The sequence below is a fragment of the Leopardus geoffroyi genome, chromosome D3 (assembly GCF_018350155.1).
Source record: "Leopardus geoffroyi isolate Oge1 chromosome D3, O.geoffroyi_Oge1_pat1.0, whole genome shotgun sequence".
NCBI lineage: Eukaryota > Metazoa > Chordata > Mammalia > Carnivora > Felidae > Leopardus > Leopardus geoffroyi.
Window position 1 is genome coordinate 17477143 of NC_059339.1, and position 17914 is coordinate 17495056.

The 17914-nt window shown below is 52.2% G+C and overlaps 1 protein-coding gene across 7 annotated transcripts in view; it reads left to right on the forward strand.

The window, feature by feature from the left end:
* WSCD2 (WSC domain containing 2) overlaps window positions 1–17914 on the forward strand; it is a 117302-nt gene that overhangs the window by 33330 nt on the left and 66058 nt on the right. The window contains exon 1 of one of the 7 annotated variants that reach the window (XM_045458220.1): window positions 10487–10737. The exons of the other annotated variants lie outside the window; for them this stretch is intronic. The gene's annotated coding sequence lies outside the window, so the exon portion shown is untranslated. Of the gene's footprint in view, window positions 1–10486; window positions 10738–17914 lie in introns of those variants that run through there. 7 annotated transcript variants of the gene reach the window in all.

Sequence of the window (17914 nt, forward strand, 5' to 3'; positions counted from 1 at the left end):
CTCGCGGTCCGTGAGTTCGAGCCCCGCGTCGGGCTCTGGGCTGATGGCTCAGAGCCTGGAGCCTGTTTCCGATTCTGTGTCTTCCTCTCTCTCTGCCCCTCCCCCGTTCATGCTCTGTCTCTCTCTGTCCCAAAAATAAATAAACGTTGAAAAAAAAAATTAAAAACACACACACACACACACACACACACACACACACACACACACAGAGTGGAATATTACTCAGCTGTTAAGAAAGAATGAAATCTTGGCCATCCATGACAACACGGAGGGACCTAGAAAGGCCTTAGCCTTAGGATTAGGCTAAGTGAAATAAGTCAGAGAAAGACAAGTACCATGTGATTTCACTTACATGTGGAGTTTAAAAGACCAGACGAACGATCAAACAAAAAAGCAGAAACAGATTCGTAAATCCAGACAACAGACTGGTGGTTTGCCTGAGGCGAGGTGGGTGGGGGCGGGGAGAGCGAGTGAAGTAGGTAAAGGGAACTAAGAGGTACAAACTTGCAGTTATGAACTAAAAGAAGTCACAGGATGGAAAGTACAGTGCAGGGAACACAGTCACCAATCCTGTAAGACCGTTAGATGATGGCAGGTGGTGACCACTCACCACAGGAAGTATTGAGAGAAAAGAAACCATCCGCTGAACGTCACCAAAGGTACAGGCTCTTCACCAAAAGCATTTCCAGGGAGCCAGGATCCATGCCAGCTGCCTCGCACATCACCTGTCCTCCAGCACCCCAGAGGGAGGGTAGTGATACCCCCACTGGATAGGCAGGGAAATGACTTCAAGAGAGACTGAGCGATGCCCCCAAGGACGCGAAGCTGATAGTGGTAGGATGGGTATCTGAACCCAGATGGGTCTGACCTGATTCCAAAATCTGTGCTCTTTTTAAAAGTCTAGGCTGGGGCACCTGGGTGGCTCAGTTAAGCATCCAACTTTGGCTCAGGTTCTGATCTCATAGTCCGTGAGTTCGAGCCCCACGTCGGGCTCTGTGCTGACAGCTTGGAGCCTGGATCCTGCTTTGGATTCTATGTCTCCCTCTCTCTCTGCCCCTCCCCTGCTCAGGTGCTGTCTCTCTCTCTCCTCTCTCTCTCTCTCTCTCTCTCAAAAGTAAATAAACATTAAAAAAATTAAAAGTAAATAAAAAGTCTAGGCTGTTGTAAGTGAGGTCAGCTGAGTAAGCCCCCTACCCCACCAACACTGTCCGTGTTCTAGTCCCTTGAGCTCATGAACGTGGTCAGGGGGACTTTGCAGATATAATTAGGGTAAGGATCTCGAATCAAAATGGGGATGTTGTCCTGGAAAGGCCCAGAGTTGTCTCAAGAGTCCTTATAGAAAGGAGGCAGGAGGGTCAGAGTCAGGGGAGATGTGAAGACAGTTACAAGAGGTCAGAACAGACACCAGGAGGGGGCCACAAGCCAGGGAATGTAGGTGGCCCCCAGGGAGCCTCAAGGAAGTAGATTCTCCGAGAGAACCTCCAGGAGCCAGCCCTGTGGAAGTCTAATAGAAGAAATCTGTGTTGTTTTAAGCTGCTGTGTCTGTTACCACAGCCACAGCAAATGAATTCACTGCGCATAGAGAAGAAATAAAAGGTGCTCAACTAAAAGATTAAAGAATGTCTTGAGAGCTCGTCAGAGTAAGAGAGGTTTCCCAGCCATATCGAATGAATGAATGATACGACATTAACGCTGACCTGGGTGACATTCCAGTGGGGTTCCAGTCTTATCCCAGCCCTGGACCCTGGGAGGGAGTGCTTGGCATTGTCATTGTGATCTAGTAGTCTTCATGAATTTATTTTAATTTATTTTATTTATACTATTTTTTGAACTAGGCTTCGTGCCCAGTGTGGAACCCAGCACAGGGCTTGAACTCATGACCCTGAGATCAAAAGTCGGACGCTTAACAGACTGAGCCACCCAGGCACCCCATCTTTCATTTATTTAAACCCCGGACCTTCAGGGAAGGGGGATTGAAGAATTTTTTTTTACGAAGGTACAACCTACATACGGTAAAATCAAATATTAGTACATTTTACAAACCTATAGAATTCATGTCACCATCGCCAAGGTCAAGATCTAGAATATCTTTCCTCACCCAGCAAGTTCCTTTGCACCCCTTCCTGATTGATACCCCTCAGGGGTGACCCGCCATTCTGATTTCTGTCACCAAGGATTAGTTTGCCTGTCCTTGAACTTCCCATAAAGAGCGTCTTTTCTTTTGTGCATGCTTCCTTAGCTCCACGTTATGTCTGTGAGATTTACCCATGCTGTTACACGTATCAGCCGTTCAAGTTCATCCTCTCTCCTGTTGAAGGACGTGTGGCTTGTTTCTCCAGCTCGAGGCCGTCGTGAACAGAGCTGCTAGGAATGTTCTTGTACGAGTCCTGTGGTAGGATAGAAGCACTCGTTTCTAGTAGGTGTATGCCTGGAGTGGCGTTGCAGAATCATGGGGCAGATGGGTATTTAGTTTCAGTAGATCCCCCGGTTCTCTGGCCTGCAGCTAATCTTAGGATTAGCCTTCTCTGCCCCCACATCAGCTTTCTTTCCAGAAGTTCCATTCCCTATCGCTGTGCTGCGCTGGTAACCGGGATTATGAGACAAGGAGGTGCGAGGGTCCCTCCCTCCCAGCCCAGGAGAGCATCATCTGACATAGTGGTTTAGAGCAGGTGGGACATGGGTACAAATGGAGAAGGGGGCGGGGGACACTCTGCTTTTCACTCGGGACTCATTCTTTCTGTGTGGGCCCCCTCCCCCATTTTGCTGAGTTGGTAAGACATAAGTTTGGGTTCAGCTGAGTCTGGTGATTTCTTCCAAACTTAGCACACTCCCTTTGAGATTTTTGCCACATTTACATGCTTTTCTTCGAATTGACTTACTTTTTTGCTAAAAACTACTCATTGAAGGAGTTAACTTACCTGCAAATATGAAATCAATAAGACTTTCCCTAAGTAGAGGTTAATCATGATAAACACTTACGAAAGGAAAACCAAGTTGATCAGCTCTAGCCAGATACTGTCACCAGCCAGGGGCCACGCCCCTGACGCTTTTCGCTGTCTTCATGGCAGATTGGCAAGTTTTGGGGATGCGTTAAAGAACTATTAGCACCAAAGGGAGACTTTCTTTTTTCTTTTTTTAAGTTTATTTATTTCGGGGGTGCCGCGAGCTAGAGCAGGAGTGGGGGGAGGGGGAGAAAGAGAGAGAGAAAGAGAAAGAGAGAAACCCAAGCGGGCCCTGTGCTGTCAGCGAGGAGCTCGATACAGGGTTCTGTCCCAACTGTGAGATCATGACCTGAGCTGAAATCAAGAACTGGACGCTTAACTGACTGAGCCATCCAGGCGTCCCAAGACTTTCCCAAGATGTCATCAGAGACACTGAAAGAAAATTAAAAAGGAATAACTTTCTCACTTGGCGATTGAATATTAGTTAATGTTGGAATCTTCTGTCATGCCAAGGTCAGGTCCACGCCTTGCAAAACACTGGAGTCCTAAAAAGTCACCTTTGTTTGAATCCTACACTAGCTCTGTAATATTGCATCAGTGACTTCACCTCTCGGAGCCTCAACTCCCTCATTGGTACAAGGGGCTCATCATGGCACCTGCTTCAGAGGCCTCTGGCGTTCCCACTGAATGACCCTGACCTTGGTATTACCATGATGGGGACATCTCATGAATCTTGCGGCTGTTAGTGGGAACGAACACCCAGGATATTCCTGCATTGCAATTCTGTTAGGGTTCTTACTCCTAAGCAGAGTCATCTGTTAGCTTCAGCAAAGCCCTCTGCCATTCTGGGGGAGTGTTTATTGCCCTTGGGATCCTGCCAAGGTTAAGTGGAGAATATGGTCCTGGTGAAAGTCACACTTTGTCATTCGTTCACAGGCCCAGACGTTAAATCTCATCCACTGGAGGGTGACAGAAGCTCCCCATGCACCTGCTGTCAGGGAGACTGTGGTGTGGGGAGGGGGGTGTCCCTGTCAGACCCCTCTGGGTTCCAAGCCTAGTGCCACGGTCTACTCACCCTGTGCCTTGGGTATGCCACATCTCTCTGGGTCTCAGTTTGCTTGTCTGTAAATGGGAATGTTCACCCCTGCCTCCAGACATAAGAACGACCAGATTAGATAATGCACAAAATGCAAGACCCAGACATTTAATAGACAAAAATGCTTATAATTATTCCTTGTTGAGGAAGCCATGGGCTGCATTTAAAATCTCTGCAGAGCCCATTCTGCCTCTTGGATTCCAAATCTTTGTTTCAGAAAGCTCTTGGGGTGCCTGAGTGGCTCGGTTGGTTAAGCGTCCGACTCTTGGTTTCGGCTCAGGTCACGATCTCATGGTTGGTGAGTTCGAGGCCCGCATTGGGCTCTGTGCTGACAGTGTGCAGCCTGCTTGGGATTATCTCCCTCTCCCTCCCTCTCTGCCCCTCCCTGCTCACGTTCTCTCCCTGTCTCTCTCAAAATAAATAAATAAACTTTAAAAAAACAAACCAAAAAAAAAAAAAAAAAAAAAGAAAGCTCTTCCCTCTCAACTGTAATTCTGTCTTAGATTTCTGTTTCCCACAGCCTAGACCACAGATTTTCACAAATCCTGTATGGAAATCCTGCAACAGCTACGGCCATAGGTAAAACTTCCTTATGTAGAAAGTGGCAAAAACACAACTCGAATGGACTTTCTTTTTTTTTTTTTTTTCAACGTTTATTTATTTTTGGGACAGAGAGAGACAGAGCATGAACGGGGGAGGGGCAGAGAGAGAGGGAGACACAGAATCAGAAACAGGCTCCAGGCTCTGAGCCATCAGCCCAGAGCCCGACGCGGGGCTCGAACTCACGGACCGCGAGATCGTGACCTGGCTGAAGTCGGACGCTTAACCGACTGCACCACCCAGGCGCCCCTCGAATGGACTTTCTAACAAGAGAGTAGTTTATTTTGGCTCACAGATACTAAAATCCACAAGTATGTTTCCTGCTTCAGGTGTGGCTTGATCCAGGCTCAGAGACCATCAGATCTTGGCTTGTCTGCATCTCTACCTTTCCCCAGTCCTTGGCTCTCCGATAGTGGCAAGATACTCCCAGGAACCCGAGATCACTTCTCCTGGATGCCCTCATCCACTGGAGACCAGGACCTCTGCCAGCCAGTCTCGTTGGTTCTAATTAGATTACCTGCCCATTCCCAAACCAGCCAGCAGTGAGAAAGGGAGATGGGCTATGTCGATTGGCTTGGGCCAGTCAGGACCCATTTTTGGAGCTGGATCTGGGGTTAGCCCTACTCAAACCACACTGCGGGGAGGAGGTGTGGATTCTGTAGGGAACTGATGCTGGAAGAAGGGAGCGAGGGGTAAAAGGATGCTGGGATTGCAGTCAAAGTGTCCTGACGCCTTTCTGAGACAAAGAAGTGACGGATTTTCCATTAGAGACCTAACAGTGCAGTAGGATTGAAGGAGCACCCCCCTCTCGCTCCCTCCCTCCCCGCCCCTCTCTCCCCCTCGTTCCCAGTGCCGTGTGGCCTGAAAATAACAAGGTTGGAGTCAGAGTGATGAATGGGGCAAGATTGACTCGGCACTAATTTTGCCTGGGAGCTGTAGCTATTTTGGGCCCTTGCTGAGCCCTGGTTTAGCTTAGCTGGTTAGAGAGCAGGGCTCATGAGGTCAAGGGTATAAAAAGGGAGCCGAAAACATGGGACTGGAGGCCGAAGTCTCGGGGCCTGCTCGTCCTGTTCTGCCACTTTTGACCTGGAGCCCTCCTGCGAGTTACTTACCCTCCCTGGGCCAGTATCTTCACACGTTCTTTCCTTCTGTCCCCGCCTCCTTGGCTAGTCACTGCTGCACGTCTCGGGTCACAGCCTGATTTCTCATCCCAAGACTGGGTTGAATGTCCCTCCCGTGTGCTTCTGTAGCTTTAGGCTTAAAGGTATGAGTCCCGTTTCTCCCAGCTTCTCAACGAATGAGTTGGGGCGAGTCTGTCAACCTCGCTGTGCCTCAGTTTTCTCATCTGTCCAATGGGGATAACGGGAGCAGTACCTGTCTCATGGGGTTGTTGCAGTTCATTACCCTGTGTAACTTAAGTAAGCACTTAACACAGGAACTGGGCTCAGTAAATGCTAGTTTAAAATCGAGATGGTTCTGACATTCAGTGGAATGTTGAGCTAATGAAATCAAGCGTCTAGTCCCCTGTCACGGAAGACCCATGGAGCTGGGGCTTCATAGCGTTCTCTCCTCTCTGTCATTACTCACGTATTTCCTAGCATGTAGCACGTGCTCAGTAAAACTTGTGGCCTAAATGGCCCAGGTCTGATGTTCTAGGGAGCTCCCCTAGCTCTGCTGAGAGCCCCAAATTGTGCAGCTGGGTTTGTCCACAGGTCCTCACCAGCAATGCCGACCTTGAGAGGCCGGTGCGAAACTGGGAGTGGGAGGCTTGTGCATAAAAATTTGAGCATTGCTAAAATCCTTTCCCGTCTCTTCAATTCCACGGTTTGCTCCTTCCAGCCCCTCCCCACCCAGAGCCTTGAAGTTCAGGAAGGCCTTGCTGACGCGCAAATACCTGCATGCGAATCCATGATGGCCACGGTGTCACTGGCTTTAAAGAGCTCATTAGAAGAACAGCGTGTTGTGGGGGGTAGGCCACTGGCCTGGTCAATTCTGCAGGGTCAGGGATAGAGGGAGGAAGGAGACACCGAGCGGGCACCTCCCTGGCTGAGAGCAAAGTCAGCCGGAGAGGGCGTCTTTGGTTCTGCCCAGAGCTTGACCTGCAGCGACTTTATATAAACTTGGTTGGCAACACTGGTAATAATAAATAACTAGAACGCCCCAAACAAGGCCCCCTCTGCTGAGCAGACCGTTAAGGACCCGAGGGAGGTTATTTCACTTGGCAGCTTCCCCCATGGGTGGCCGAGAAGCCCAAAGGTGGAGGCTGGGCTCCTCGAGCCTTCTTGTACTGGGAAGGGAAGAATAAATGAGACACGGGACCCGTGGCGGCTGGCTTATTTGTCTCTCCCCCGAGGCGTGCTCAGTGCTGTGTGCTGGCAGTGTTCTTTGGCCAAACCGGATGTCCTGGGTGTAGGGCGTGTGTGTGTGTGTGTGTGTGTCCCAGACCAGAACCATCGTTCAGCCTGACCTTTGTTTTTGTGTGTTATTGATTGGATTTAAGTCACTTTATTACTTTCTCCAGGTGAGCCCTGCCACTCTGTGCCCCGTGTTGCTTTGCGGTCACAGCACCTGTGGGGAGGCAGAAGGCAAGGATGAGGCTGACGGGAATAACGTCAGTGGTGATGGTGACCGTGATGAATGAAACCATGGCAGTGACGATGATGATGGGGATGATGGGGATGGGGTGATGGGGATGATGGAAATGGGGATGGGGTGATGGTGACGGGAGCAAAATCCACTGAGCACGCTAGATACACAGCACTCTTCTGAATGAGTTCATTTAATTTACTAACTTCTTTAATCCCCACCACTTCCCTGCGAACAAGGGTCTGTTGTCACAGAATCCATCATCTGCTGGCCGTGCAGTGCTGGGCAAGTGATCTCATCTCCCAGAGTCTTGGTTTCCCCATCTGTAAAATGGAATAAAAATAGCACATCTCTGGCACACGCTCAGCGTTTGACATAAATGTTCGAGAGATGAAGGCGATCCTCACGGCTGTTGATCGGGCCCTCCCGTCAAGCCTGTGAAGGAGGAGGTTTATGAGGTCCCCAGTCTTCCGGGACAGGGCGGGGGCAAGCTCTGCCGGGTAGGAGCAGCTGAGCTGGGTTCAAAGCTGGGTACGGGCCGCTGTGCCAGTCGCGCTGGCCTCCAGAAGCTCCTTCGGTCGGATCCCTGGGGTCCCCGGGCTAAGACCACGTGAGCCCAGATTGGCCCCAGAGCGGGCTGGGCTCAGTCAGCCCCCCGGCGGGCCCTCAGCTGAGCGGCCCGGGACCGACCACAGGGTTGGGGTGGGGAACGCAGGAGAGCTGGAGGTTGGGGGCGCATGGGGTGAGTCACCTGGTACCTGGAGAGCTGGGATGCCAGAGACACAGTTCGCCGGTTCCCTCGCCTCCCACCTAAGGAGGCCAGTGGAGCGGCAGCCGTGACGCGTCTTAACTTGGAGTGGGATGCGTCTAGAGCGTTTTTCCCGGCTCTGCAAATCCACAAACAGCCAGATCTGCCGAGCAACACCTTCCTGTGCGGGGCCGCCGGCTCCGTACATCTACCGAGCCATCAAGGGTGGATGGCGTGATCTGAGATACGCATCAGTGTAAGACACCCGCCAGAGTCTGAGGTCTTCGTGTGAGGCAAAGAATATAGAAGGTGTCGTTAATCACAACGTTTATGTTCATTTCATGTTGCAATGACAATATTTTAGATTTTGGGGTTAAAGTGCATGATTAAGACTAGTTTCACCTGTTTTTCCCTTTGTCATGTGGCTGCTTGAACATCTTAGGTGATGCATACGGCTCACGTCGCCGTTCTCTGTTCTAGAGCTTAGTGATTCACTGAGTGAGATTTCACAGTTTAACAATCGAACAGCATGTTTGAGGGTTTCAGACCTGAATTCAGATCTCCAGCTAGCCCCTAACCAGCTGTGTGCCCTTGGGCAACTCACCGCCCCTCTCTGGGCCTTCGTTTCCTCAACTGTAAAACGAAGGTACTAACACCTACCTCCTAGGGTTGTTTTGTGGGTAAATGAGAGGCGAGGTGGACGGTGGTGACAATAATGTCTGGTGTTGAGTGAGCAGTCCATAACTGAGAGGTGTTGTTGTCATTTAAATGAGCTGATCTGCACCAACCCTGTGGAGCCCAAACCTCTCCAGCCCCGAGAATGGTCTTCGTATTATTTTCCCTTTTGTGACTGGAAAGATTTTTCTTTCTTTCTTTTTTTTTTTAAGTTTACTTATTTATTTTGAGAGTGACCGAGAGAGAGGAGCATATGGACGGGAGGGGCAGAGAGAGCGAGAGAGAGAGAGAGAGAGAGAGCGAGAGAGAGAGAGAGAGAGGGAGAATTCCAAGCAGGCTCTGTGCTGTCAGTGTGGAGCCTTACACAGGGCTTGATCTCATGAACCGTGAGATCATGACCTAAGCCAAGATCAAGAGTTGGACGCTCAACCAGGCACCCCAGGATTTTTGTTCCTTAAACAAACTCTATGATTTTAAGATTTTTTCCCACTAAGTTAAAAAAAAACCAACAAATCCGTCAGAGACACTAATAATTCTCGAGAAATTCTGCTTGTCTCGAGGAGGGATGGTCTATAGCACTGAGTTAATCCAATTCCAGCCCCCAAACACAGAGTTGTACCACTGTTGAGGATTAGTGTGTAATTTCTAGGGTTTTAAAAATCTTAAGACGTCCCATGGACTCCTGTGGTGCCTTCAGGCACCTTTAAGAGTTTGGGACAGTGGGAGGGAGAGGAGGACCATGATCTGTGTTAATCTCCTCATTTTACAGATAGGGGAACGGATGACCAGAGAGGTTAGGCACCCTGCCCGACGCCACACAGCAAGTCGGTGGCAGAGGTCATCTGGCTGCAGTCTTTGCTCGTGACCACTTGCTATAGTGCGTTATGGCACCTAGTCATCCCAACAGTCTTAAAATTATTCCTATTTAAAGATGAGGAAACAGGATCAGAGAGGCTAAGTCACTTGTCTGGCAGCAAGTGGCAGAAGTGATCCCCCCCCACAAATTCACATCCGTCAGGAACCTCAGAATTGAGCCTTTTGTGGAAATAGGTGTCATGAGTTGAGGTGCAGTCCTACTGGAATCGGGTGGGTCCCAACCCAGTGACCGGTGCCCTTATGAGAAGAGAAAACAGAGACAGACACCCAGAGAGAACACACGTGAAGGTGGAGACAGAGACATTCGATTGATGCGTCTGTGAGCCCACGAACGCCAGAGACTGCCAGAACCCACCAGAAGTTAGGAGACAGGCATGGAACGGATGCTCCCTCAGAACCTCCGGAAGGAACCAGCCCTTCCGACAGCTTGATTGTGGACTTCTGGCCCCCAGATCTGTGAGAAGATACGTTTCTGTTGTATTAAGCCTCCTAGTTTGGTAATTTCTTATTTGGAAAATATTCCAGACGCGATAGACTTGCCGCCCCTTCACATTAAAAACCCCAGCTGGGGGGCGCCTGGGTGGCGCAGTCGGTTAAGCGTCCGACTTCAGCCAGGTCACGATCTCGCGGTCCGTGAGTTCGAGCCCCGCGTCGGGCTCTGGGCTGATGGCTCAGAGCCTGGAGCCTGCTTCCGATTCTGTGTCTCCCTCTCTCTCTGCCCCTCCCCCGTTCATGCTCTGTCTCTCTCTGTCCCAAAAATAAATAAACGTTGAAAAAAAAAAATTTAAAAAAAAAAACAAACAAACAAACAAAAAAAAAAAACCCAGCTGGTTCCAGGGAGCTGTCAGCGTGTGCCCTCCTCCTGTCCGTGGACCCTCCTGGTGGCCCGTGGCAGCTGCCCAGCCTCAGAGCCGCGCCACAGGCTGCGGGCTATGAGAAAGGCCGCTGTGGCTGTGGTTCAACTGTGCATCCCGTCTGCTGCTTGCATTGTGAGCTCTTGCAAATTACTGTTTTCAGTTGAAAAGAGGTTCCAGAGAGCTCTTCAGCTGCTCAGCAGGAGCCGTGGATGCTCTTGAATTAACGGGGAGAAGCGGAACCTTCTATGACGGATGGCCTGGACCCCCCGCCCCCTTTGTCCTGGCCCTTGGTCAGGCTTGGGAGGGACGGTGGGGCCTCTCCGTGGTTCCCAGAAGAGCGGTTTCAGCTGAGACCAGGTCAGAGTCGCCTGTGTTCGGTGTGTCTGTTTGGAAGGGACCAGGGGATGCTGAATTAGGCGATGTCGTTTCCAGGGGGTCAGCTGGCTTCTGATGCCTATTCAGAGGGGCCCAAGGGGCCTCTTACCCAACGCGGCAGCCTGTCATTGGTCAGCACACACAGCGGACCTTCATTTGATGCGGTCAAATGGGCAGGAGGCCATTGAGGAGTAGCTGGCTGCTGGCTCACTGTGTGTGTGTGTGTGTGTGTGTGTGTGTGTGTGTGTGTGTGTGGTGGGGACTGTCTGGGATTTGAACACGCTTGCCCTGTTGGTTGATCTGATGCAAACTCCCCTCTATCTCTGGTTTCCACCTTAGCTGGGGCCATTCTCCCCTAAGTCTATTTGCACACCCATCCCACCAATATTTATTGTGCACAGGCTGTTTTCCAGACCTTTCCAGACCTGTTTTCCAGGCCTTTCCAGAAAGGCCCTTTACAGCATTGTCTCATTTAATCATTACAGAAACCCTGGGCTGCATTATTGTCATTGTCCCCATTTGACAGATGACGAAATCAAGGCTTGGTCTCTCGCCCCAGCTCACAGAGCTGGTAAGTGGCCAAGCGGCGTTCGGATGCTGGTCTGTCTTACACCCAAGTCCACGCTTCTGACCGTATTCATCTTGGGAGGGTCTCTGCGTTTTGACCACTGAGCTGAGTTGGAGGGATAAAAGCAGATTTGATTCAAGACCGTGGCAACAAGGGGGAGAGAGACCGTGGGATGGCGCAGCCCCACCCCGAACACGGCAGGGCGAGCAGGGACGTACAGTTGAGCCCAGGGTCGGGGGGTGGTCGGTGGATAGAAGACTAGGAAACATCGGGAACAAGGCAGGATTCTGGCTAACCTGACCCAATAGGATTCGTGCTGAAGGTGGGTCAGGTGATCAGATGTTACCTGGGGGATGGGGGCGGGGGGGGGGGGGCGGGGGCGGCATTGAAGGTGATCAGGTATGGGGGCTGGGGATTCTGCTCAACTCACTTGACAGGATTCTTGCTAAAATTGGACAATGCAGAGATGCCCACTTGAAGACAAGTTCAGGGAAGGCTGAGTAGAGCTTCGCTAAGCAGAGAATCTTTGTCACTATTTATTCCCCGTCTTGTCCTTAAAAAAACAGTGAAGGCTGCAGCTGCCTTAAGTAGAGTTGGATAATTAAGACGTTGTGCTCTGGTGTCAGACATGTCTAGGCTCAAACCCTGGCTCTACCAGCCGCTAGCTGAGTGCCTCAGTTTCCATACCTGTAAAATGGAGACCGTCACAGACCTCTGTCCTGGGGCTGGGTGCGGTGATGTGGGAACAGCCTGGCACAAGGTTCAAATCCACACGCGGTGGCTGGAGTCTGATTACCGGACAGCGTCCTCCAAACCAAGGCAACTGGGGACTATCAACGTCACTCTTTCTGCCACGGTCAGCCCATCCCGCTGATGGCTTTGAGCCTCTAAAACGCGACTGTGTCGAGGGGCGCCTGGGGGGTTCAGTCAGTTAAGCGTCTGGCTTTGGCTCAGGTCGTGATCTCCCAGCTCGTGGGTTTCAGCCCCGCATCGGGCTCTGTGCTGACCCGCGAGCCTGCTTCGGATTCTGTGTCTCCCTCTCTCTCTGCCCCTCCCCCACTGGCACCCTGTCTCTCTCTCCAAAATAAACAAACATGATAAAATACCAATGCGTCGGGCACTGTGGAAAGAGTCAGGGATACAGAGGTGAGAAAGATAGAGTCAATTCTGTCTTCAGGTGGCTCTTGGAAGGTAGAGGGATACTGAGCTGGGCTTGCGTGTGTGAATCGTTGCGTGGAGACATTTGACAGTGGAGACATTTTTTAAGTTTATTTTTATTTTTGCGAGAGAGAGAGCGAGCGAGTGGGGAAAGGGCAGAGAGAGAGGGGGCACAGAGGATCCGAAGCAGGCTCCGCACCAACAGCAGAGAGCCTGACGCGGGGCTGAAACCCACGAACTGTGAGTTCATGGCCGGAGCTGAAGTTGGACGCTTGACCGACTGAGCCACCCGGGCGCCCCCAGGAGACCGTTTTGATTGTCATGACTGATGGAGGGGGTGCTCGTAGGCAGAAGTCTGCCAGGGTGCTTGTAAATATCCTGCAGTGCACGGGGTAGCCCCCTCAAAGGCGAATCATCCCAGCCCCGGATGTCAGTAACGCCAAGGTTGAGAAACGCAGGTGCGTGCACCAGTGAGCGCGGTGAGCACTCCTGTCACCCCTGCGCAGAGACCCCAGGGCTCCGTGGGACCCGGAGGAAGCATGTGCCTGAACCACCCTCCTTCAGCCTGCCCTCACCCATCAGCTGCTTCCAGCCACATAATCAGACCTCCCCACGTTTCATAGGATCCGGTCCGCGGAGGCAAATGCAGAAACAAAGCCCTGGGCAAATGTGTTTTTATGTAAACCCAGCAGGGGGTGGCGGCGGCCTGGGGAGAAAGTACCCTATGGCTGCTCCTTCTCAGAGCAAAAATAACCCTGACTGTTCCTGCTCTTGGAGCCCAGCAGGCCAGGAGAGGAGGGTCACGTGGGGACCCAGGTGCTCATGGGAGCTGTCCCTGCCCCGCCTGAGCCACCCCCTCCCTCCAGGTGAGCACCCAGGAGCCGGGGATGAGAAGAGAGCAGGTGTTGGTTTTCTTGGAAGCATCCCTTCCTTCGTCGCTCGGCCGGCATGGCAGGAAAAAAGCAGGTTTTTGAGTATAATTTACCTACAGTAAAATTCACCCAGTGTATGGTTCTGTACGTTTCAACAAGTGCACTCGGCCGTGGAACCACCTGCAGAACGGAGATATACAGGCATCCGTCACCCCTCAAAATCCCTCTGTGCCTCGCCTGTTTCCCCCCTCCCCCCACCCCCAAGACTTTAAAAGCTAAAAAATAAGGTCGTCTGTCCTCTTCCTGACGGCAGAGGCCGCCTCTTCTTCAGGGGTGGGTCCACAGCACCTGGCACGCAATAGAGACGCAATAAATGTTTGCCGAATGGAGAAATAAAACCGCCCTCCCCCCCGCCACAGGGGTCTGGGGGAGACTATCGGGCTCCCGTGGATCAGAGCAGAGGTGGTTTAGGGTGATGAAGGAGAAGTTTTCCCCCGGAGATGATGCATCTGTGAACTTTCTGCAGGATAGACTCTCACCTTAGAGGGATCCCCGGGTTCAGGTCAGGCCTGCGGGGCACGTCTTGGCTTGGCAGGTGGCTGGCACACAGCGAGTGCTTGTTGAGGGAATGAGTGAGTGAATTGTAGTTTGAATGGGGGTGGGGGGGGGCGGTCATCAGTAAGGAGGAGCCAGAAGACATTTTGGGCAGTTTTTGTGCTTTCCAAGGGAGAAACTGAAGGCACAGAGAGGGTAAACCACTTGCCTTGGGACACACAGTCATAGAACGAGCTTGACAGGTTGGAACAGGAATAGGAAAGGGAACGAGAGACAGACATGAGTCTTTACCTCGTGCCTGCACCAGGCTAGGAGTTTCAGACACGAGCTCCCTCCAACCTTCACAGCCCCCCGGGAGCAGCCCTGTCATTTGCAGGGCCTCATGCAAAGTGCAAATGCTTCCCTGTTCGGTAATTGTTACGAATTCCAAGACCTCGGCAGCAGAGCATGAAACCAAGTGCGGGGCCCCCCACGGGACCCCACAGGTAGCACACCCAGGGAAAGGGCCCTGTGACCACGTCATTTACAGGCAAGGAAACCCCAGCTCAGACAGGCTGCCCATTTCATCCAGGACACCACGCCTGTCTTCCGGTGTCCAGATTCGAACCCACGGGCTTCAGTGGTCATCAGCTTCATTCGCTGAGTGTGCTAGCCTCGCCCCTGAGCCCCCAGGGCTGAGCACCTGAGTGCCCTGACATGCTGTCCAGAGCTCTGGGCAGGGAGGAGAGGAGCTTCCCTGCCCCCCGGGCGCCTGGCTGCTGCAGCCTTGAGCACACAGCCAGCTCCCCTGCCTCCTTCTCCCTCCCAGGATGTAAGGAGACAGACCTTCCTCCCTCCTCCCCAGGGAAGATTTATTCCTGGGGGTGCGTGGGTGGATGCGTGTTTGGGGGGGGTGTTTGTCTAAATTTAAAGACATCATGACAGCAACAGCCTATTAATGTTGAGACTGGTGAGGTCTCTCCTTTAGAAGAATCACGAATAAGTTGACAGCAGGAGCCGCCTCTGGTTCTAACTTCTGCGCCCCAGGTGCGCCTCGCCCAGCTCCTTGCCTGCCAGTCCTCTGGCAGCTGAGGGTAATAATAGGGGCCGGGGGTGAAGGCGTGCACTTGGCCTGAAGAGCGCTGGCTGCGGGATGTATGGAATTGTATGGAATTGTCGAATCACTGAAACTAATGTTAACACTGTATGCTAACTAGCTGGAAGAATAATAACAATAGTGAGGCTCGTCTTCTGGTGCCAGATGCCCATGGGGGACCCTGAGAAGTGGCATAGTTGTGCATTTTATAGATTGGGAAGACGGAGGTTCAGAGAGGGGCCTGCCCTGCCGTGGTCTTGAGTTATGAACTGACAAGGAGGGTTTCAGTGACTCCAGTATGTTCCAGAACCCATGCACCCTCCGGCGAGCCTTGGCTGCCTGTGTTGATTCAAACGCGAAGTTAACGGTAGTTGCGATCCTGTTGAGATCCAGCGGTGTGCCTGGCCCTGGCCTAAGCATTTTACGTGCGTTACTTGGAAGAATCCGTCAAACGGTCCATGCAGCGGGGATCCACCATTCTCATCCCGGTTTATGGATGAGGAGCCTACAGCTTAAGAAACATAAGTGGCTTCCTCCCCTTCTCAGAGCTCGTGATAAAGCCAAGATACCAAGTCAAGTCTCGGTGACCTCAAAACTCCTGCACCCTCCGTCTATTTCTTTAAACCACGGCCAGTAGTGGAGAAAGAGAAGACGGGCAAAATGACACACACACACACACACACACACACACACACACACAATCACTCCTACACCTACTCTGCAAGAGGTAATGTCTTTATGTACATTGGTGAGTTTCCATCCAGCTGTTTTTCTCTGCCGAAGGGAACATTCTTGCCCCAGGCAAGCTGACCTTTGGTGTTCTGTAATCGCCGAGCAATTTAGAGATGCCTGGAAATGTATAATTCATGCGCACATCTTTCATCCTGGTCACTGGAAGGCAGCGAGGCATGGCTGTCTCCCGGGGAGAATTTCAACCTTGGCACGGGAGGAGGAGATTGGGGTCTTTGGGGCTCAGAAGGGAATTTCAGAATCTGAGAACCTACCAACGTTGAAGCCGACCCTGGTATCCCAGCACAGGATGTCAGGTGCAGGGGACGCGGGGGATCCTGGCAGGGAACGTTACAGTCAATCTTACGACAGAGCACTGGGGTAAAATCTTAGAATTGGGCTCCGGAACCAGAGACTACACTCTGTAAATCTGGAGTCCGAGGGGTCCAGGAGTGGTGTTCTGGTCCACTCCTCTGTTCTTTTGGCAATCCCAGGGGATAAGAAACCAGGTTTGGTCAGGATGAGAAGCTTTGGTTTCCGGCTTTAGCTGCAACCCGAAACGTGTTTGGGCAGGTCTCTAGTGTCTGCTGTTTCTCGTCCGTGAGTTGGGTTGAAGCGTCCCTGCCATGTGCCGTGAATGGGGATGGAGAAATAGGGGTGTGTGCATATGTGTGTGTGCCGTGAGGGCAGGTGACGGGCGTGGGGACGTACGTGTTCATGCACGCGTGCGTCTCTGGTGATGTGTGTGCTCCCATGCCGCCTCTGGATGGTATCTAGAGGGTGAACCAGGGGGCTGAAGTATTCGTCAGTTTCTGGCAGCAGTTACCCTCGTGGGAGGGGACGTCTCTCTGTTGGATGCCAGCAGTGTCCTTGGGTCACTGAAGGACATGGTGAAGATACCACCGGGGTCTGAGGACCCCTGTGGCTTCTAGAAGGGGCTCATTGCCCTCATCCCCAGCTGAGGGGGCACCAGCTTGCTGAGCAGACTCTGCAGAGAAAAGCCTTCTGGACACTCCAGCCTGCAGAGGTCAGAGGATGGTCCTGTAGTCAGAGGCACTGACACGTGGATGGTATGACTAAGGTTCTGGAGCTGGACAGGCCCGGGGTCGCGTCTTACTGTGCCACTCACCCCTCTGCTTTCTGGCCGGTTGACTGACCCCCTCCCCCACCTTGATGGCTCATCTGTAAAGTGAGAAGAAAGCCAGCCTGCCAGATAGCCACTGGGGAGACTCAGTGACACGGGGTCGTTGGGAGGGCCCGGCACACAGTAGGTGCACAGTAAGTAGTAATTTGTCCATTTTCCTTCTTTCTCAGGGAGGGCGTCAAGGCTCATGGCCGGGGTTCAGGAGGCCTGGGTCTGGGAAGAGTCACTGGTTGACTCCACCGCCCCCTTTGGGCCTCAGTTTCCCTATCTGTCAATGAGGAAAGTGGCCTGGGGATTGTGAAGGGTCTTCCCTCCAGCTCTGATGGACTCTGAGCCCCCATTTTAATTCTGCTCCGAGGACTAGGGGGTAGGTGCTCTGCGAGGGAAGAGAGCTTGGGGCTGGGGGCTCAGAGACCACCCCCCACGGACACACAGACACACAGACACATCTACATACACGCCTGCATGCACATACACACATACATACAGAGACACAGACTTACAAACATACACACACCTGCACACGTATATATACACACCTATACAGACGTACACACGCACGTATGCACCTGCACAGCCACAGGCATGCACACACTGACATGTGCGTGCGCACACACACACACACACACACACACACACACACATTGGCTTGGGAAGAAAGACTGGGCTGGAGGATTTGGGGGTGAGAGCCAGGGTTCTTGCAGGGGAAACCCTGGTGAAAAATTCCTCTCGGGAAGAGTTGCTAACGGAAGCCGTCAAGGTTCCTAAATTAGAGTTTAATTCTGCCTTGGCCAGTGTGGAGCCAACAAGTGTCGATTGGCTCATGGTGGGGATGGGGGTGGGGAGGGGGCAGCAGGGAGAGAGGTGTGTGCATGGGGAAGAGAGCTGCAGGCCAGCAGGTGTGGGCTGGGAACCGGTGTGGCCCTTGCCTGGCTGTGTGACCCCGGGGCCACCCTTCAACCTCTCTGAGCCTCTGGTTCCTCATCTGTAAATTGTCAGACTAACAGTAACTGGCTTCTGAGGATCCTTTGACCTCTACTATGGGAACATAATAACAA